The sequence below is a fragment of the Rana temporaria genome, chromosome 4 (assembly GCF_905171775.1).
Source record: "Rana temporaria chromosome 4, aRanTem1.1, whole genome shotgun sequence".
Taxonomy (NCBI): domain Eukaryota; kingdom Metazoa; phylum Chordata; class Amphibia; order Anura; family Ranidae; genus Rana; species Rana temporaria.
Window position 1 is genome coordinate 420,579,895 of NC_053492.1, and position 21,292 is coordinate 420,601,186.

General features: G+C 46.0%; 1 non-coding gene across 1 annotated transcript; it reads right to left on the reverse strand.

The window, feature by feature from the left end:
• Window positions 1-20,119: 20,119 nt before the first annotated feature.
• Window positions 20,120-20,191, reverse strand: TRNAR-UCU. Its single transcript has one exon. It is a non-coding gene; the product is annotated as a tRNA-Arg (tRNA).
• Between the last annotated feature and the right edge of the window lie 1,101 nt (window positions 20,192-21,292).

The following is a 21,292-nucleotide window of genomic DNA, read 5'->3' on the forward strand; positions in this document are numbered from 1 at the left end:
TTTTTCTTCCAATCTTTTCCCTTCCACATAACTTTCTATTAATGTGCTTTGATACAGCACTTTGGGAACATCCAACTTCTTTTGCAATTTGCGACGCCCTCTGAAGACGTGGACCTATCACGAAACGCGTCAGGGCGTGACTACACGACGATTCAGCTTGCAAGGCAGCCTAGCTTCTACCCGGGACTTACGAGGGGAAATTTGAGCCTGAGTAATTTGGAGCCATATTCCTGAGTGAGCAGAGGCAGCAGCCTTTATGACAAGCGCTTTTTATCTTTAATCTTGTGTAAGCATGAGCGGGTAGCAGGGGTTTTATGATTATAAATAAAAAGGATTTTACACTATGCAAAGTCTCTCTTGCTTCCCTGCATGATTGCCAAGCTACACTGATTGAAGAGCGTACGGATCATCACTATACACCAGAGGAGGAGAACCGATGAGTGATTACCACCAGTGGATGTATCCAATGCTTTTAAAGTACTACTTTTTGGTGAGTACAATACCTTAGGGGGAAATCACAGACAGCTCCAATCAGCATTTGAATGAACAAACAGCTATACTGTGAAATCACTCCACACAAAGAACAGCATATTAGAGGAAGTGCAAGGACTATCATTAATTGATTCACAAAGAGTGTGGACACATGTTACATAATACTTTTATGCATACATAACTTTATAAACTTTTTCCTCAACTAACCATTGCAGTATATGAGTATTGGACTCATAAGCCATTTGATAGGCTTTTTTTAGCGCTGTTAATGTTTTATTAATATTTCTTAATAACACATCGTTTTTTATACCTTTTAAAGGCTTTCCCTCCTTATGGAGGGTGTCAATGATGGTTTTCTGCACAACTGTGAGGTCAGCAATCTTTCCCATGATTGTGATTCCTACTGAACCAGACTAAGATACCATTTAAACGCTTAGGAACCCTTTGCAGGTGTTATGGCTTAATTGGCTGATTAGAGTGAGACACTTTGAGCCTAGAATATTGCACCTTTTCACAATATTCTAATTTTCTGAGATTGTGGATTTGGGGTTTTCATGAGCTGTAAGCCATAATCATCACAATTATGACAAATCACGGCTAGAACTATCTTGCTTTGTATGTAATGAGTCTATCTCATATATTAGTTTTACCTTTTAAATTGCATTAGTGAAATAAATGAACTTTTGCACAATATTCAAATTTTTCGGGTTTCACCTGTATGTGCTACTTTGTGTTGGTCTATCACATAAAATCCCAATAAAAATACATTGACGTTTTTGTTTGTAACATGGAAAATGTGAAAAATTTCAAGGGGTGTGAATACTTTTTCAAGGCACTGATCATTGTATGGGCAAATGTGCCTATGTATACGAAGCCTTCAATTAAATTGTATTTTGCATACACTTCTGAACACCATATTCCCTTAAACGTGCATAAACCACATCATTTTGCACCAAAATTAGCACTTTTTTACACTGGCTTTCCCCCCACCTCCTAACAGAAAGATTCAACGCAGATGGGAGTATTTTAAAATGCCTGTATACACGTGGCTTTGTTGTATGCATCATAAACAAACAGTTTAAATAGGCCTTTTGTGTTGATTACAAGCTGGATGGCGTGTTAGGGGATTTTTGTAGTGTGTTGTGGTTTTCCCTACCCTTGTGCACCTTTCCTTTTGCTAGTTTATAAAGTGATTTGAGCAGTTGTAATTTTTTGCTTTCTTTATATATTTTATATTATCTTTATATATGGGTTGACAATTACTGATACTTCTGTAATTCTTTATATGCTCAGTTTGAACTGCCCAGGTTTGGAAGATTTATTTTAAGGCTTCATGTACACAGGACCTTTTTACAACTGCTCCTTTACAACGATTTAACTTGACAGATAGTATTCCATGTTTAAAACATTAGTTTTGCCGCGTTTGCATGCTGCGTTTTGCCGCATTTGTGTTTAGAAGCAGTTAAAAGAAGGCCAAAATCGAAAAACACCTATAAACAAAACGTTGCTAAACGCAGGTTACTGCGTTTAGTCGCGTTTGCCGTCTGAAGCGTGGAACGTGGAAATCTGAACCCTTTTTTTGCTTTCAAAGAAACGCTGTTAAACGCAACTGCCTAAAAACAGCAATAAACTAGATGGTGTACATGGTCACATAGGATAACATTGAATGAGTTCAGGGGCAGTTGCACATGCGCCGTAGACATTGGTGCCGTCTTTTCTGCAAATATCTCCTAAACCGTGTAGGTTAAGGAGATATTTGTTGCACCTACAGGTAAGCCTTAATCTAGGCTTACCTGTAGGTTAAAGTGGTCTGTAAGGGTTTACAACCACTTGGGTATGAAAAACAGGGCTCTGTGAATTAGGGATTGGGGACATCAAGACAGTAAAGCCAGAATATTACAGTGATGTGGATTTACAGGTGCTCCACTTTGTAATTGTTCCATATTTCTTGGCTCTATCTGTACTGTAGACCAGGGGTTGTGGTTGTACAAATGGCCCCATGGTCATAAAGGAATGTTTGCATGGCTCTGCTTAGTAACCTAACAAAAAAAAACATATTTTTGCAGTGTGTAGTGGAGGCAAGCTTTGGATGTAGCCAGGCACTGGCTAGTCTGCCTGTGTCATTGTGGGACAATCTTTAAGAAGGGCTGCCTTGCGTTTGTTTCCCTCTAGAGTTCAGCTTGGGCATTGCGACATAATTTCCTGAAGGCAAAGAGAGAGACCACTACTTAAAGCAGGGGATCATGGGACGTGTGGTCCAGAGAGCCGGAATTTCCATGGAGCCAGTGCTGCTGCAGACAACAAGTTCCAGCTGGCTGGAGAAAAAAGAATGCTGGGTGAGGACATAAACAGCCTGGTCCGGAGTGGAGCTCTTCCTTTTGGGACCATGGCCTTCAGCTGAGGGGGGGGGGGGGGTGCAAGCAGGAGGCACAGCCTGGATGGAGAGAAGAGTCTTTAGCAAGTGAGCCAGACACCTGCAGGGAGATCCGAAATCGCAAGCTCCCTGTCGGCCGAGTGACTGTCGGGGATACTCTCATCATCACCGTTACAGACCCAGCTAAATCCCTGCGACACCAGGTGCACGGCCAGGCACCCTTCACTGGTTGCAGATTCTTCAAGAGCCTGTTTCCTTAAAGCGGATCTCCACTCTAAAGTGGAGTCCCGCTGATCGGCACCCTCCCCCCCTCCGGTGTCACATTTGACACCTTTCAGGGGGGAGGGGGGTGCAGATACCTGTCTACAGACAGGTATCTGCACCCACTTCCGGCCCTACGATACGGGCAAAGGATGGGTTTTTTCTCCGCTTCCCGTCCGTCCCCGGTTGTATGCCGGGAACACTCGGCTCCCAGCACACAGCGGGAGCCAATCGGCAGGCGCAGCGCGACTCGCGCATGCGCCGTAGGGAACCGGGCAGTGAAGCCGGAGCGCTTCACTTCCTGGTTCCCTCACCGTGGATGGAGGGGGGAGCAGCAGGGTGACGAGCGATCGCTCGTCATCTGCTGCGATCGGCGCTGGACTCCAGGACAGGTAAGTGTCCTTATATTAAAAGTCAGCAGCTGCAGTATTTGTAGCTGCTGGCTTTTAATATATTTTTTTAGTGGCACATCCGCTTTAAACCCTATTTCCTTAAACCTTGGTATCTTCAGGATTGGCGAGCGGGCAGAAGCCCACCCTGAGAAAGTCTAACAGACACATTCACCCCACCTCTTTAAACAAAAGGTTCTAGCAGGAAACACTTTGTACATGCTATACACTATTACTGGTCGCCATTGCACAGCAACCTCTCTGGGCCCTTTATGAGCCAGCTGTGTGAACCGGGTCTAAATAATACTTGTGGCACTTCATCCAGGCCCACCGGTCTCCAAAGAGCTGTTTCTGTTTCAAGATTGGGGCCACCTATACTGGGGTCCAGCACTCCACCAACAATTTCAGTTTTAAGAAGGCTCTATTATGATTATTATTTACTTTAGGCTTGTTAGTGAGGGCTTTTTGGTCCCTTTTTAGCCCTTTCACCCCGATTAATATATCCAGTTTTGAAAGTTCTGACTGCTTTGCCCATGACTCTAGCTTATCCTGTGGTTTCTGTTTTATTTTTTTATCCATTGGCTCTTTGCCTGATACTTTTTGCCTCCAATGGGACTCTTTCTGACTCCTACTTTAATCATCTGCCTAAGTTATGACTCTGCCTGAATGCCACCTGTCCTAATTTCTGTCTGTTTTCAGATTACATTCTCGCCTATTGATTTGACATTTTGCTTTATTTACCTTTAAGCTGGTCAACTGTCCCAAGGATTTCTGCCATCTAGGAGAGTCAAATAAGGAAATTCAAACCTTCTTACGGTGACTCGGTGAGTCCCTAGGGTAGACTTGGCCCCTGGGGTTTTCTTCATCCATATCTACCTATGATGGTCTACTCTAATCCACAACAGGATAATTCTGTTGACCCAAATCCACTCCAAACTTAAAGCGTAACTCCAATTTTGTTGAAAAAAAAATAATCCGCTCTGGGTGTTTTTTATGTATATTACAAGGTTTATAACAAACTTAGTTGTAGATTTCCACCTTTGGTTAATCCTGAAGAAATCCCTGTGTGTTTCTCTGTGCCCATGTGGGAAAATGAATCTAATGGGAGTGGTTTCATAATTATCAATCAGTTGTGGCACCTGCAGAGCACTAATGAGGAAACCCGCAGGGTCTGCTTCCCTTTAGATGTGTTCCTATTGGGATTATCTCACCATAAATGAATATTTTTTTTTTTTTTTTTTTGCAGGGGGTGCCTGAAATCTGACTTGTATCTTAGTGCAGACTTCTGGGAAAATCAGTGAGCCAATCATACAAGCAGGAAATTATGTTTCCGGGGAGTGGTCGGTACACATTCTGTGAACATCTCCAGGTAGCCATACTGCATTGCATTTTCAGAAAATTACAGCGGCTGTAGATTGAAAAGGAAAGGTAGTTTTTAATAACATTCAATTACAATATGACTTGTGTCGCAATTGTATACGCTAAATTATATTTTCTTTGTATGCTATTTTTTTTCCCCCACGAAAGTGGAGTTACCCTTTAGATATAATAGGCTGGCCCTTTACAACACAGCAAGAACTTTCCTATCACTTTATGGAAAAGTTTAACCATTCAGAGAACATTATTCTTTGCATATGAGAACATTAAAACAAGTGACTGCTAACAGCTTCCCATTGTTCTCTCTTCAGCTGGTGGTTCCTTCTATAGCCATTGATTAGCTGTGTGGCCTATCCGTAGGAGTTTGCCTTCAAAGCGCAGCCAGCAGCATCGAGAAGCACAGTCATCACTTTTGTCTCTGTCCTATTAAATCTGAAATAGTTTCATCAGCTGTTATCTCCAGCTTAGCTGTGAATCAGGAGACAAAGGAGAGCAGAGGATAGATTCTCATACAGAGGCAATTAGAGTATGTGAGCTGTACCCGACAAAGCGGCCTGCAGCCTGCAAGAAAGTGGGACAGCGGGAATCAACCTGTAAAATTTCATCTGACATTTACCGAATTCACAAACTGTGTGCTACATCTGCCTTACCTCAGATGAAATGTAGAAAACTTTTTACAATGCTGAGAACTTGAGCTAAATCTTAGAGAAAAGGAACACTTGACACTCCTACAGGGAAAGATTTAAGGACGGAACAAAAAGCAGCATGGGGTCTTAGTATCTCATACAAAAACTCTTCAAAGTCCCGTTCAGCTGTTTAACCACTACAGCCTGAGTACCTCTCACGGACCAAAGCAACTGTTAGACTTCCTCAATGGGCCTATTGATTTTCATCACTTCGGATACATTGTCATTGTTATATTGATTTTAAAACTTAACAAGTTTTTCTTGGTTTTGCCAAAATTGTTCTATACCAGCTTCACACCTTTGTGTTGCGGCAACGTGCAGTATACCGATACCGCATTTTAACACGATGTCAGCGATGCATTGTGGCGCCAATCATTTTAAGTGTCGCCCCCATCAACACGGACAGTGCTCACAGGGGAATCAGCAATTGTCTTCTCCGGGCGGGAGCAGCCGCTAGCGATAAGCGCAATGGAATCCAGCAGGCTGGTTGCATCCAAGCTGATCAATTTGGCATATTCAGCCTGCCCATTACCAGTTCGAATCTCAGCCGGTTCAGCTGAGATTCAAAGCTTTTATGGCCGGCCTTAGGCAGCCTTTCACAATCTTGAAATACCTATCTGGTCTCAGCAAACCCCTGCTAATAATTACAATACTTAGAGCTCAAGGTACATTAGTGTGACAGTTGAAAGGGAGAATACTCTTTACATTTAGGTTGAGAAGGAAGAATCCCCCCATACAGATAGCTAAAAAGATCATTGCTGTCGGTAGTTACTCACCTGAATATAAACTTACTCCCCAGTCCGAATCTTGCCATTATCTCTAGGAGGTAGGGCCACTCCACACTATCCAACGCCTTTGCGGCATCCAGTGACAGAATGACCCTACCTCCCGGGTTGTCCACCTACACATGCATATTCATATATAATCGCCTAATATTACCCGCCGTAGAACGATTGGGTATAAAACCAGACCGGTCCAGATGTACCAGTTTGTCAATTACCCGCGATAACCTCATGGCCAAAATTTTGGCCAGGAGCTTAAAGGGTCACTAAAGGATTTTTTTTTTTAGCTAAATAGCTTCCTTTACCTTACTGCAGTACTGGTTTCATGTCCTTATTGTTCGTTTTTGCTTTGAAGTAGCTGTAATTCTGCTGTGATCTCCACACTTCCTGGTTGCCTGTTTCCTTATAACCATCGTACTGGGAGATTTTCACGGTGGTCTAAGCTGTCATTACTGTGTGTCTAAAACTCCTCAGAACCAATCAGATTCATTTTGAAAACAAAACACTGCCCTGGATTTGTTTGTTTTTGTTCTGTGGGTCTCTTTACTTCACAGAAACATGAAACCAGTTTAAAACCGAAAGTGAAACTAGAGGCACATTATATGATTGAATTTAATCTATTTTTAATCATTTTTATCTATACCCTGTAAACAGTCATTTGAGCAAAAAAATTTTTTTCCTTTAGTGACCCTTTAAGCGTGGTTCGTAGGCCGAATCTTCACATACACACAGTCGGAATATCCGATGAAAAGCTCCCATCTGACCTTTTCCATCGGAAATTCTGACCATGTGTACAGGACATAAGTGTTAGAATTACAAGGATGGTTTGATGGGGGTCTTAGGTTAGGGCATTGCTCTTTTTGCAAACGAAAACTCCTGGTGCAGCTTTGAAGTGTTAATAGAAACACAGGTCACCTGAATGCGACACCCATAGGCGTGTGCACAAGGTGTGCCAGGTGTGCCCAGGCACACCCTAATCACCCCGTGCAGCACAGATTCCCCCACAGATTCCCCCTACTGCCCTGGCTACCCCCTCCTTCCCTCTGCAGCACTACCGACTTCCCTCCTTTCCTCTCCTGCCAGCTGTTGCTGCAGGGATGTTTTAGGATGAGTGAGGGAAGGGGCTGGTAAATATGTATTTTTATCAGCCCCTTCCCTTTCTGAATGAACATGGTGAGTGATCAGTAGTGTGTGTTTGAGCTTTGGGGTGCACACCCTAATGCAATAGGCTGTGAACACCTATGGCGACACCCTTCTGATCTCCCTACATGTGCAATGTTAGGTCCAATGTAAAGATTTCGGGGCAGATCCACATACATACGCTGCGCCCGGCGCAGATGTAAGATACGCTACGCCGCTGTAACTTACTTGCCATTGGTTTGAATCCCCAACGAATTTGCGCCATAAGTTACGGCGGCGTAGTGTATCTCTCGCGGCGTAAGGGCGCGGAATTCAAATTGGGGGGGAAGGGGGCGTGTTTCATTTAAATGAAGCGCGTCCCCGCACCGAACGAACTGCGCATGCGCCGTCCGTAAAAACTCCCAGGGTGCATTGCTCCAAATGACGTTGCAAGGACGTCATTGTTTTCAACGTGAACGTAAATGGCGTCCAGCCCCATTCACGGACGACTTACGCAAACGACGTAAAATTTTCAAAATTAGACGCGGGAACGACGGCCATACTTAACATTGAGTACGCCACCATATAGCAGCTTTAACTATACGCTGGAAAAAGCCGAACGGAAACGACGTAAAAAAATGTGACGATCTTTTCTGGCACGGGGGTTACCTCGTGTCTAATAAAAACTGTTAATTGAAAAAAAAAAAAAAAAAAAATGTGACGGCCGGTCGTACGTTTGTGGATCGTCGGAAATAGCTAATTTGCATACTCGACGCGGATTACGATGGGAACGCCACCTAGCGGAAGCCGAATAATTGCATCTAAGACCCGACGGCTACGAAGACGTATGCCTGTCGGATCTAACACAGATGCCGTCGTATCTTGTTTTGTGGATACCAAAACAAAGATACGACGTGCAAAATTTGAAATTACGCGGCGTATCAAGAGATACGCCGGCGTAATTTCTTTGAGGATCTGCCCCTTCCTATTTACACACTAAAATTAGAAACCTTCTTTAGTATTTTGTTGTGTAGCATTGCTTTTGAAAATTAAGCTGAACCATCATCTGTGCAGTTTTTTTTGTATGTGTAAAGCATTTGCATATAGACCTCAGGGAATACAAATAAACATTCTGTCCTCCTCCAATATTTATTTTTCCAAGATGTAATGCCTAAAATGTGCTTCCACACTGCAGAAGTTGTTAAAGACTAATAGAGAATGATTAAAATAATTGCACAGAAAATGGCCATTTTGGGCCAACCTATCCACCACTAAGGCCTCGTACACACGATAGGTTAAACAGAGGACAACGGTCTGATGGACCGTTTTCATCGGTCAAAACCGATCGTGTGTGGGCCCCATAGGTTATTTAACCATCGGTTAAAAAAAAGCCAACTTGCTTTAAATTTAACCGATGGATTCCTAACCAATAGGTCAAAACCGATCGTTAGTAGGCACAACCATCGGTTAAAAACCTGCGCATGTTCAGAATCAAGTCGACGCATGCTTGGAAGCATTGAACTTCGTTTTTTTCAGCACACAGTTGTGTTTTACGTCACCGCGTTCTGACACGATCGTTTTTTTAACCAATGGTGTGTACGCACGACGGACCATCAGTCAGCTTCATCGGTTAACCAATGAAAACGGTCCATCGGTCCGTTCTCATCGGATGGGACCGATCGTGTGTACGCGGCATAAGCCTTCCACAAATGATGTGGGTGATCAATTTGTTGCCTCTCATAAAGCGTGGAATGCTCCTGAACTCTTCACATAAACAGCTGTACATGGATGTGGAAACAGGAAATTCTCTTGTTCTATGTGACTTCATGCCGAGCCGCGGCTCACGTAGTACCGGGCTTTTTTTTTTTGTGAGCTATTTCTGGAGGTTTGTATTAAAATGATTTTTCAAACTGTGCTTGTGGAAGGAAAATAAATAAATCATGCAGAGATATATTGTTGGACATCAAGAGAAGACCTTCTGTTAAACTGCAGAATGTTTTAGTCTTTTTTTATATTTTTTTAAATAATCATGTAAAAGAGAACAGTTTGGGGTAAATAAACTTTAGGATTGTTAATTTTTCTTAAAAAAAATATTTCTAATGTTTCTAGTTTGTAATTAGTATATACATACATTATATATATATATATATAAAATTATATATATATATATATATATATATATATATATATATTTAATCTGTTCTATTGTTTTTCTATGCTATTCTTTTCTATTATTTTCTTTTCTATTCTATTGTAATTTTTTCTATTCAAATTCATTCTATACGAAATTCTAATTTCAGAAGATGGCTTCAGAAGTTTGAATTTCGTATAGAATGAATTTGAATTTGAAAAGAAAAGATTTGAATAGAAAATAATAGAAAAGAATAGACTAGAAAAACATCTAGTATAATCTTTTCTGTTCTTTTATTTATTTGTATTTTTTTTATTAAATTCTATACAAGTACAAACAAAAATATTTCATTTTACGACCATATATATATAAAAAAGAAAAGATATACATGGGCATATATACACATACATTCACACAAAACACAATTAACACAAACCTGGATCTCTCTTGTACCACACTCCGTCCCATTTATTATATTCCTCCAGACCCGCCCACCCCCCCTCCCCCCAGGAAAGGGGCAGGGAAGAAGAAAAAGAAAAAAAATAACAAATAAAAAATGGACGGGGAAAGAAAAAAGGTGTAAAATGGAGGGGGATAGGATATTATCTTTATCCAATCTCCCTCCTGTAACATCAAGTGCATTGGGCCAGATTCAGGTACATTTACGTTGCTCCGCGGCGGCGTAACGTATCTGATTTACGTTACACCGCCGCAAGTTTACAGCGTAAGTGCCTGATTCACAAAGTCTTACCTATAAACTTGCGGCGGTGTAACGTAAATCCGCTCGACGCAAGCCCGCCTGATTCAAATGGGGCGGGCACCATTTAAATTAGGCGCGTTCCCACGCCGAATGTACTGCGCATGCTCCGTCAGGAAAATTACCCGACGTGCATTGCGCTAAATGACGTTGCATGGACGTCATTTGTTTAGACGTTAACGTAAATGTCGTCCAGCGCCATTCACGGACGACTTACGCAAACGACGTGATTTTTTAAATTTCAACGCGGGAACGACGGCCATACTTAACATTGCTTAGAACACCTAGGAGGCAGCCCTAACTTTACGACGCGTAACGCTACGGAAACAACGTAAATTTAGATCGACGGGCATCGCGGATGTTCATGAATCGCTGTAACTAGTCATTTGCATATTGTACGCCGACCGCAATGGCCTCGCCACCTAGCGACCGGCCTAGAATTGCATCCTAAGATCCGACGGTGTAAGTCAATTACACCTGTCGGATCTTAGGGCTATCTATGCGTAACTGATTCTATGAATCAGCCGCATAGTTAGGACGGGCGGATCACAGAGATACGACGGCGTATCAGGAGATACACCGTCGTATCTCTTTTGTGAATCTGGCCCTTAGTGCCTAGTAACGTTCCTTCTTACTAATTAAAATGTGACGTGTAATTAATTTGAAGGGGAGATTCTCAACTCGTTGTAAAAGCCTCCTAAGAGATACTTGTTCTGTAAAAAAAGGGGTAAAAGGGAAGGGGAAAGAATATTATAATCTTTTTTATTCAAATTCGATTTCATTCTATAAGAAATTCGGAGCTGCGGTGGCTCAACGCGATTGGCACTTCGCTGCCAAGCCATTCACCTCTGCAGCTAGGGGTTCGGGTCTCGGCTACATGTGAATTTGAGTTTGGTGGTCTCAGCGCGGCTCCCGGTGGGTGTGCTATGCGAGGTAAGCCTGCGCTTAGTATGCTCACCCCCCTCCCACAAAAACCACCACACTTACACGCACTCGAAATTGGGTTAACATGCACGCACTTTGACCACGCGGTCTCTAAAAAGAGAGGCGAAGGACTAACGGGGCTGGTTGAGCGGGCTAGATCCTCTCACTCCCTTATAGGGAGTCCCTCTGCCCCGTTGGGCTTCAAAGCGGAGCAGGTGTGGGCTGTGTGGGAGGACCCCCTCACGCACCCGCCATTGCCACCCGGGCATGGAGAAAGGTGGCAGATTGCCTCTGGGGGAGGCCTGCCTACTCCCAACTCCTTCAGACCGGCTCCTCTCTCAAGTACATGCACAAAAATACCTACCCTATGGGTCCCTTGCAGTTGTATCGGCTGTACCCCCCTGATGGCAACCCTGCTTGTTGGCAAGCACAGAGGTAAGACATTCTTGTAGTTGGTGACCAGGTTTTCACACATCTCAGGAGGGATTTTGGTCCACTCTTCTTTACAGAACTTCTTTAAATCCTTAAGGTTTCTTAGCTGTCGCTTGGTAATTCGAAGTTTCAGCTCCCTCTATAAATTTTCTATAGGATTAAGGTCTGAAGACTGGCTAGGCCACTCCATGACCTTAATGTGCTTCTTCTTGAGCCACTCCTTTGTTGCCTTGGTGGTATGCTTTGGATCATTGTCATGCTGAAAGACCCATTTTCAGTGTTCTGGCTGAGGGAAGAAGGTTCTCATCCAAGATTTTACAATACATGGCCCCGTCCATTGGCCTCTCAATGCAGCAAAGCAGAGAAACAGCCCCAAAGCATAACATTTCCACCTCCATGCTTGAAGTAGGGATGGTGTTCCTAGGGTCATAATCAGCATTGTTCTTTCTCAAAACATTTTTTAACAAACAGTAAATATGCTTTAAAATGAGTCCTCATTGACCATGTTTGCATTATAAGCAGATGTTTAGGTCATATCTTAGCACTCTGCTCAGGGCCGGCCTTTGGGGTGCCATGGACAACAGGGGCGCTGTGCGGCCGTCACAGCTCACAGTCATTTTACCCTGAATGATGTGTTGAATGGGGCAGGGGCGGCCGCCGCCCGGGTCACTGCTCAGCAGGCAGCCAGCACGGCGCTGCAGAGAGGGGGGGGCGCCGTCGTGCCCGAAGTGTCTGACACACACTCACACTGGTCCCCTTGGCCCTCCCTTCCTCCTTCCTCCTCCTCTCCCCCACTACTGTCCTGGGTAGCGCGGCGCCGTTGCTTAAAGCATGCATGCGTAATGCATGCAGCTTCAAATTGTAACGGTGCCAGCCGCCAGTAGCAGAGGGCACTGAGTCTGACTGACTGAAGCTAGGATGGGACTGACAGACTGCCGCCATACACGCTGAAGAAAAGTAACGGTAAGGCCGCCCGTCCCCTCCCCCTTATCTAGCAGGCTGACAGGTGTCATTCCCTCCTCCCCCCTCACATGTACTCCAATGAGGAGGGCGGGCACTAGATATGAGCCTGGCACTGAATTTATAAAAAAAACGTAAAAAAAAGGATGTTATAATGTCACCCCCCCCCTCCTCTGTCACCCCCTCCTCTGTGTCACCCCCTCCTCTTTCAGCTTACCCCCCCCTCCTCTGTGTCAGCTTACCCCCCTCCTCTGTGTCACCCCCCCTCCTCTGTGTCACCCCCCTCCTCTGTGTCACCCTACCCCGCCTCCTCTGTGTCAGCTTAAACCCCCTCCTCTGTGTCACCCCCCCTCCTATGTGTCACCCCCCCCTCCTCTGTGTCACCCTACCCCCCCTATTGTGTAGCGGTCAGTGTGTATTGTGTAGCGGTCTGTGGATAGTTTATTGTGTAGTGGTCTGTGGGTAGTTTATTGTGTAGTGGTCTGTGGGTAGTTTGTTGTTTAGCGGTCAGTGTGTAGCGGTTCGGGGGGGGGGGGGGCACCACAGGATTAGCTCGCACAGGGCGCCTGAATACCTAAGGCCGGCCCTGACTCTGCTCTCTTCTTCCTTCCTGTGCTCCTACCCTGTAAGCCAGAAGCCTGTCAAGTCATTGAAGTCATTACTGGCAAGAAGGAATTAAAGCTGAAGTTTAGGTATGATTGTTATAGCATAGTCACATTGGTCCAGCTTGGACCATTCTAAGTAAGTATATGTCATACCAGACTGATGCCTATGTAAGCTGTAACTCACTATAGTAGTCATCATAACTACAGAGAAAACAGAAGTCTTCCAATTCATGTGCTGAGCGGCTGCCCTTCTGCATAACAACCATAGGGCGTCACCTGCTTAGCACTGGCTCTTTGTACTTTTTTTAATAAAAAAAAGGTGTTGCAGTGAAAGTAAAAATGTAAAACTAAAAAGCTTCTGCTGCAGACTTTGAGAATTAATCATCTACAGTGGCTGCAGCTTCAGAGGTCATTGAGGGCTTGTTTTGAAGTGGTAGTAAACCGTGAAAAAATAAATAAATAAGAAAACTGCAAGGCAATGGTATAAAAAATACTCACCTTAGAATGAATCCCTTCCAGCGGCGCCCACTCACTGTTGAGAGGGTTGTAATCTTCCCCCGGCCCTTTTTCTGGGATCGCGGGCTCCGGTGCTGTGAGTGGCCAGAGCCACGATGATGTCACCATGAGGTTCTGGCGGTATGCTGAACCTTTAGAGTGCATGCACCGATGATGTAAGCGGCTGCATGCAGGGTGAATGTCTCCTATACGGTGCACATTTAGGAGATATTAACCACTTAAAACCCGGACCAATATGCAGGTTAAGGACCTGGCCCTTTTTTGCGATTCGGCACTGCATCGCTTTAACTGACAATTACGCGGTCGTGCGACGTGGCTCCCAAACAAAATTGGCGTCCCTTTTTCCCCACAAACAGAGCTTTCTTGGTCAATTTTGAAAATAATTCAATATTTTTTACTTTTTGCTATAATAAATATCCCCAAACATATATACAAAAAACGTTTTTTTCCTCAGTTGAGGCCGATACGTATTCTTCTACCTATTTTTGGTAAAAAAAATTGCAATAAGCGTTTATTGATTGGTTTGCGCAAAAGTTATAGCGTTTACAAAATAGGGGTAGTTTTATGACAATTTTGTAATAATTTTTTTTTTTTACTAGTAATGCAGCGATCAGCGATTTTTTTCGTGACTGCGACATTATGGCGGACACATCGGACACTCTTTACACATTTTTGGGATCATTGTAGTTTTCACAGTGAAAAGTGCTATAAAAATGCACTGATTACTGTGAAAATGACAATGGCAGTGAAGGGGTTAACCACTAGGGTGGCTGGATGTGTGACGTCACTGATCGTCGTTCCCTATAACAGGGAACAGACGATCAGTGACAAGCCACAGAGAAGAACGGGGAAGGTGTGTTTATACTCACCTCTCCCTGTTCTTCAGCTCCTGTGACACCGGCGGCGATCGGGTCCGCGGGTCCCGCGGTCACGGAGCTTCGGACCAGGTCGCGACCCACGACTGCACACTTAAAGGGCAACGTACCTGTACGTGCCTGTGCCCAGCCGTGCCATTCTGCAGACATATATCGGCATTAGGCGGTCCTTAAGTGGTTAATTTTACCTACAAGTAAGCCTTATTATAAATAGCAAAGCAGGGTTTACAACCTCTTTAAAGTTTATATCCTGTTTGTTAGAATTATGTATATATTCACATCCTTTTCTGGGCATCTCATCTGCTTTACTTTTTTAAAGCGGAGGTCCACCCGATTTTTTTTTTTTTAAAACCAGCAGCTACAAATACTGCAGCTGCTGACTTTTAAAAAATGGACACTTACCTGTCCAGCGTGCCCACAATGTCAGCAGAAGAGGCTGAGCAATTGCTCGGTCCTTGGCTGCTTCCGCCGCCATCCTCGGTAAGGGAATCAAAAACTAAAGCCTTTCCCCTTTCTGTCAAAAATTAAATATTTTTACACATTAAAATAATAAGTATGTTATACTTTCCTGCTCTGTGTAATGGTTTTGCACAGGGCAGCCATGATCCTCCTCTTCTCAGGTTCCCCGCTCTCCTGCCGAGTGCCGCCAGAGCAAGCTGCTCCCTGCTCTGCATGTCCATTCATACACAGAGAGCCGCAACTCGGCCTTGCCCCTGTCTCTCCTCATTGGCTCCCTGGCTGTGATTGACAGGGGCCAATTGCATCCACATTGAGTTTTTTTTGGATGTGGTGCAGCCTTTTCCTGCCTCTCCTTGCAAAATGTGATCTATTGCTGGCTGATTGCAGCTATTTTATTTTAAATAAAATGACTGACAGATTCTATAACCTATCCATGTCCAATCCCCGCCTCCTGCCCCCCTAGAGTCTGTCAATCCTAGTGAATTACTGATAGGGTGGTGCTACGATCTGATTGGCCTGCCAACTGGCTTCTCCTTCCTAACAGTATATACCAGCTCCGTGCAGCTTCAGCACTCACTGCACACAGTCTGCTCCTCACAGAGCTGTGCATATCACACTGGCTTCTCCTTCCAGTATATACCAGCTCCGTGCAGCTTCACCTATCACAGAGAGAGGAGATCCTCTCCCTATGATAGCCTAGCTGAGACTGATGACGTGTCTATATGTCACATGACATGAGTGAGCCAATGGGATGTGATGGAGGCGGACCATCACATTTCATGGCAATGCACCGGCCTGGTAAGACCGTGACAACCCATGGCACTGATCCAGGGGGAGTGTCCTGTGCACCCCCGGGTGATAAACACTGATCTACAGAGGGGGGGGGCACATAGAGGGGCCAGGCAGGGCTGACACCTCATACAGGGGGGGGACATTCTATCCTATATAGATATACAGGGAGTACTGGGGGGGGGTCATTCTACCATATAAGGGGGGCACACAGAGGGGCAGGCAGGGCTGACACCTCATACAGGGGGGGGGCACACAGAGGGGCCAGGCAGGGCTGACACCTCATACAGGGGGGGGGGGCACACAGAGGGGCCAGGCAGGGCTGACACCTCATACAGGGGGGGGGGTGGGGGACATTCTATCCTATATAGAAATACAGGGGGGGGGCACACAGAGGGGCAGGCAGGGCTGACACCTCATACAGGGGGGGGGCACACAGAGGGGCAGGCAGGGCTGACACCTCATACAGGGGGGTCATTCTCTCCTATAAGGGGGGGTCACAGAGGTGTGAGAGGGGGAGGGGAGCGCTCTGTCCCTCACATGGTCTGTTATACGGCACCATTCACCTCTCACCCCGCTCCTCCACCGACCCCGGAAAGTAAACAGACTCCTCACCCGGAAGTAAACAGGAAGGCCGGAAGTTGGTGGAGCCCGAGAGATAGTTGGGTCTCTTTCTTTGGTTGGCGGGCGGAAGAAGAGAAATCCGGGTGGCTCCGCCTATTAGGGGGCGGGATGTCACGTGATCTCGTTTTCAGCAGAGGCCCCGCCCAGAAATGATGGCAATGGGCAGAGTGATCATGTGACCTGAAGGAGAGGTGAGTGTGATCATCACTGAGGACCGCCCACAGGGAGGGGCTGAGCCCAGGAGCTGACACTCTAATGTCCCCAGTGCAGTCTATGACTGAGCCCAGGAGCTGACACTCTAATGTCCCCACTATAGTCTATGGCTGAGCCCAGGAGCTGACACTCTAATGTCCCACTATAGTCTATGGCTGAGCCCAGGAGCTGACACTCTAATGTCCTCACTATAGTCTATGGCTGAGCCCAGGAGCTGACACTCTAATGTCCCCGCTATAGTCTATGGCTGAGCCCAGGAGCTGACACTCTAATGTCCCCAGTGCAGTCTATGGCTGAGCCCAGGAGCTGACACTCTAATGTCCCCAGACCCAGTGCAGTCTATGGCCGAGCCCAGGAGCTGACACTCTAATGTCCCCAGTGCAGTCTATGGCTAAGCCCAGGAGCTGACACTCTAATGTCCCACTATAGCAGGGGTCTCAAACTCAAATTACCTGAGGGCCACAAGACAAGTTTTCATATGCCATGGGGGGCCGCATGCAAACTTTCAAACTTCAAAAACAACAGTACTGGTGTCAGCGAGCGCATTATTAACCCCCAGCACTGGTGTCAGCGAGCGCATTATTACCACCAGCACTGGTGTAAGTCAGGGTTTGACAAATTTGCTTGGAATCTAGGAGCCAGCTAAAAAAGTTAGGAGCCAGAAAACGCACCCCGTCCCGACGAGCTTGCGCGCAGAAGCGAACACATACGTGAGCAGCGCCCGCATATGTAAACGGTGTTCAAACCACACATGTAAGGTATCGCCGCGATTGGTAGAGTGAGAGCAATAATTTTATCCCTAGACCTCCTCTGTAACTTAAAACATGCAACCTGTAGATTTTTTTAAACGTCGCCTATGAAGATTTTAAAGGGTAAAAAAGTTTGTCGGCATTCCACAAGCGGACACAATTTTGAAGCGTGACATGTTGGGTATGAATTTACTCTGCGTAACATTATCTTTCATAATATTAAAAAAAATGGGGATAACTTTACTTTTGTCTTATTTTTTAATTAAAAAAAGTGTAATTTTTTCCCAAAAAAGTGCGCTTGTAAGACCGCTGCGCAAATACGGCATAACAGAAAGTATTGCAACGATCGCTATTTTATTCTCTAGGGTGTTAGGATAAAAAATATATATAATGTTTGGGGGTTCTAATTAGAGGGAAGAATATGGCAGTGAAAATAGTGAAAAATGACATTAGAATTGCTGTTTAACTTGTAATGCTTAACTTGTAATACCAACGGCCACCACCAGATGGCGCCAGCTCACATCTGGTGGTAATAACTTGTAATACCAACGGCTCACCACCAGATGGCACCAGCTCAAAAAAAAAAAAAAATTTTTTTTTTTTTTTTGCTCCCCTCACTTCCACCCTGCCTGAGGGCCATTTATAACTGGTCCGCGGGCCGCAAATGGCCCGCGGGCCGGTACTTTGAGACCACTGCACTATAGTCTATGGCTGAGCCCAGTAGCTGACACTCTAATGTCCCCGCTATAGTCTATGGCTGAGCCCAGGAGCTGACACTCTAATGTCCCCACTATAGTCTATGGCTGAGCCCAGGAGCTGACACTCTAATGTCCCCACTATAGTCTATGGCTGAGCCCAGGAGCTGACACTCTAATGTCCCCACTATAGTCTATGGCTGAGCCCAGGAGCTGACACTCTAATGCCCCCAGTGCAGTCTATGGCTGAGCCCAGGAGCTGACACTCTAATGTCCCACTATAGTCTATGGCTGAGCCCAGGAGCTGACACTCTAATGTCCCCAGTGCAATCTATGGCTAAGCCCAGGAGCTGACACTCTAATGTCCCCAGTGCAGTCTATAGCTGAGCCCAGGAGCTGACACTCTAATGTCCCCAGTGCAGTCTATGGCTAAGCCCAGGAGCTGACACTCTAATGTCCCCAGTGCAGTCTATGGCTAAGCCCAGGAGCTGACACTCTAATGTCCCCACTATAGTCTATGTCTGAGCCCAGGAGCTGACACTCTAATGTTCCCACTATAGTCTATGGCTGAGCCCAGGAGCTGACACTCTAATGTCCCCAGTGCAGTCTAAAGCTGAGCCCAGGAGCTGACACTCTAATGTCCCCAGTGCAGTCTATGGCCGAGCCCAGGAGCTGACACTCTAATGTCCCCAGACCCAGTGCAGTCTATGGCCGAGCCCAGGAGCTGACACTCTAATGTCCCCAGTGCAGTCTATGGCTGAGCCCAGTAGCTGACACTCTAATGTCCCCACTATAGTCTATGGCTGAGCCCAGGAGCTGACACTCTAATGTCCCCACTATAGTCTATGGCTGAGCCCAGGAGCTGACACTCTAATGTCCCCAGTGCAATCTATGGCTAAGCCCAGGAGCTGACACTCTAATGTCCCCAGTGCAGTCTATAGCTGAGCCCAGGAGCTGACACTCTAATGTCCCCAGTGCAGTCTATGGCTAAGCCCAGGAGCTGACACTCTAATGTCCCCAGTGCAGTCTATGGCTAAGCCCAGGAGCTGACACTCTAATGTCCCCACTATAGTCTATGGCTGAGCCCAGGAGCTGACACTCTAATGTCCCCACTATAGTCTATGGCTGAGCCCAGGAGCTGACACTCTAATGTCCCCAGTGCAGTCTAAAGCTGAGCCCAGGAGCTGACACTCTAATGTCCCCAGTGCAGTCTATGGCCGAGCCCAGGAGCTGACACTCTAATGTCCCCAGACCCAGTGCAGTCTATGGCCGAGCCCAGGAGCTGACACTCTAATGTCCCCAGTGCAGTCTATGGCTGAGCCCAGTAGCTGACACTCTAATGTCCCCACTATAGTCTATGGCTGAGCCCAGGAGCTGACACTCTAATGTCCCCACTATAGTCTATGGCTGAGCCCAGGAGCTGACACTCTAATGTCCCCAGTGCAATCTATGGCTAAGCCCAGGAGCTGACACTCTAATGTCCCCAGTGCAGTCTATAGCTGAGCCCAGGAGCTGACACTCTAATGTCCCCACTATAGTCTATGGCTGAGCCCAGGAGCTGACACTCTAATGTCCCCATTGCAGTCTATGGCTGAGCCCAGGAGCTGACACTCTAATGTCCCCACTATAGTCTATGGCTGAGCCCAGGAGCTGACACTCTAATGTCCCACTATAGTCTATGGCTGAGCCCAGTAGCTGACACTCTAATGTTCCACTATAGTCTATGGCTGAGCCCAGGAGCTGACACTCTAATGTCCCCAATATAGTCTATGTCTGAGCCCAGGAGCTGACACTCTAATGTCCCCAGTGCAGTCCTATGGCTGAGCCCAGGAGCTGACACTCTAATGTCCCACTATAGTCTATGACCTTGTATAGCGCTTTTCTCTCTGAGGACTCCAAGTATTGGAGATGGCATTGGCCGGGAATCGAACCCGGGTCATCTGCTTAGAAAGCAGCTGTGCTAACCACTGCACCACCAACGCAAAGGTAGCATGTATTGTGGGAGGAAACCGGAGAACCTGGAGGAAACCCACGCAAGCACAGGGAGAACATGCAAACTCCATGCAGATAGTGTCCTGGTCAGGATTTGAACCAAGGACCCCAGTGCTGCAAGGCTCACCACTAAGCCTCTGTGCTGCCCATATACGGCCTCTGTTCTGGAAGGCCCGCCCCCGCTGAGCGGGGTACATCAGTGATGTCCACTCAAAACTCCTCCAGAAGAAATCTAAACTTCTCCTAATCTACAATCTATAACACTCCTATAATAAAACACCCCAAATAACAATAAAGAGGGGTACAGTGGCCCCCCAATTACCAACACAATGGGGGTAAATATTCTATTCACACTTAGGCCTCATTCACAGGGGGGGTAATAATCCGTACCCCATGGGAGGGCCGCGTGTACCGCAATGGGGATGCACAGGTGTTCCCAGCATCCCGTGTAGGCAGTCCCATTGCTGTCATCTGGGGTGCAGCGGCTGTTCCCAATGTGACATCTGTGTGGGTGCCGGTGCACGGCCCCGAACGCACCCAGGGTGCGTCCGTGCAACTTCACCCACATGGATGTCCTCTTTGGGGTAATTGCAGCCCCCATACAGGGTACAGATTCATACACCCCGTGTGAGTGAGGCCTGGGACTTCTCCATGAAGGACCTCACTGGTGGGAAGAGTTCTCATTTCTCCAGCAAAGAAAGCTGGAAAGACTCCTCCCATACCGGCCTCCAACCTCCTCATAGCCGGTCCAAACCACACCTTAAAAACATACCGGCCTCCAACCTCCTCTCCTCGCCGGTCCAAACCACACCTTAAAAACATACCGGCCTCCAACCTCCTCTCCTCGCCGGTCCAAACCACACCTTTTTTTTACATCCACTTTATTTTTATATCTTTTCTTTTCTTATTTCATACATAGATATGCCTATTCGGCATCCATTTCATTTTATTTGACATACATTATACCACATTTTTATATTCATATACTACTCCAGTGTACGTATATACCTATGTAGGATAAAGAGTTGCGACAATTTGTGCGACGCAGAGACAGATACCGCCGGAACAGATTCAATCGCCCTCTCCCACTG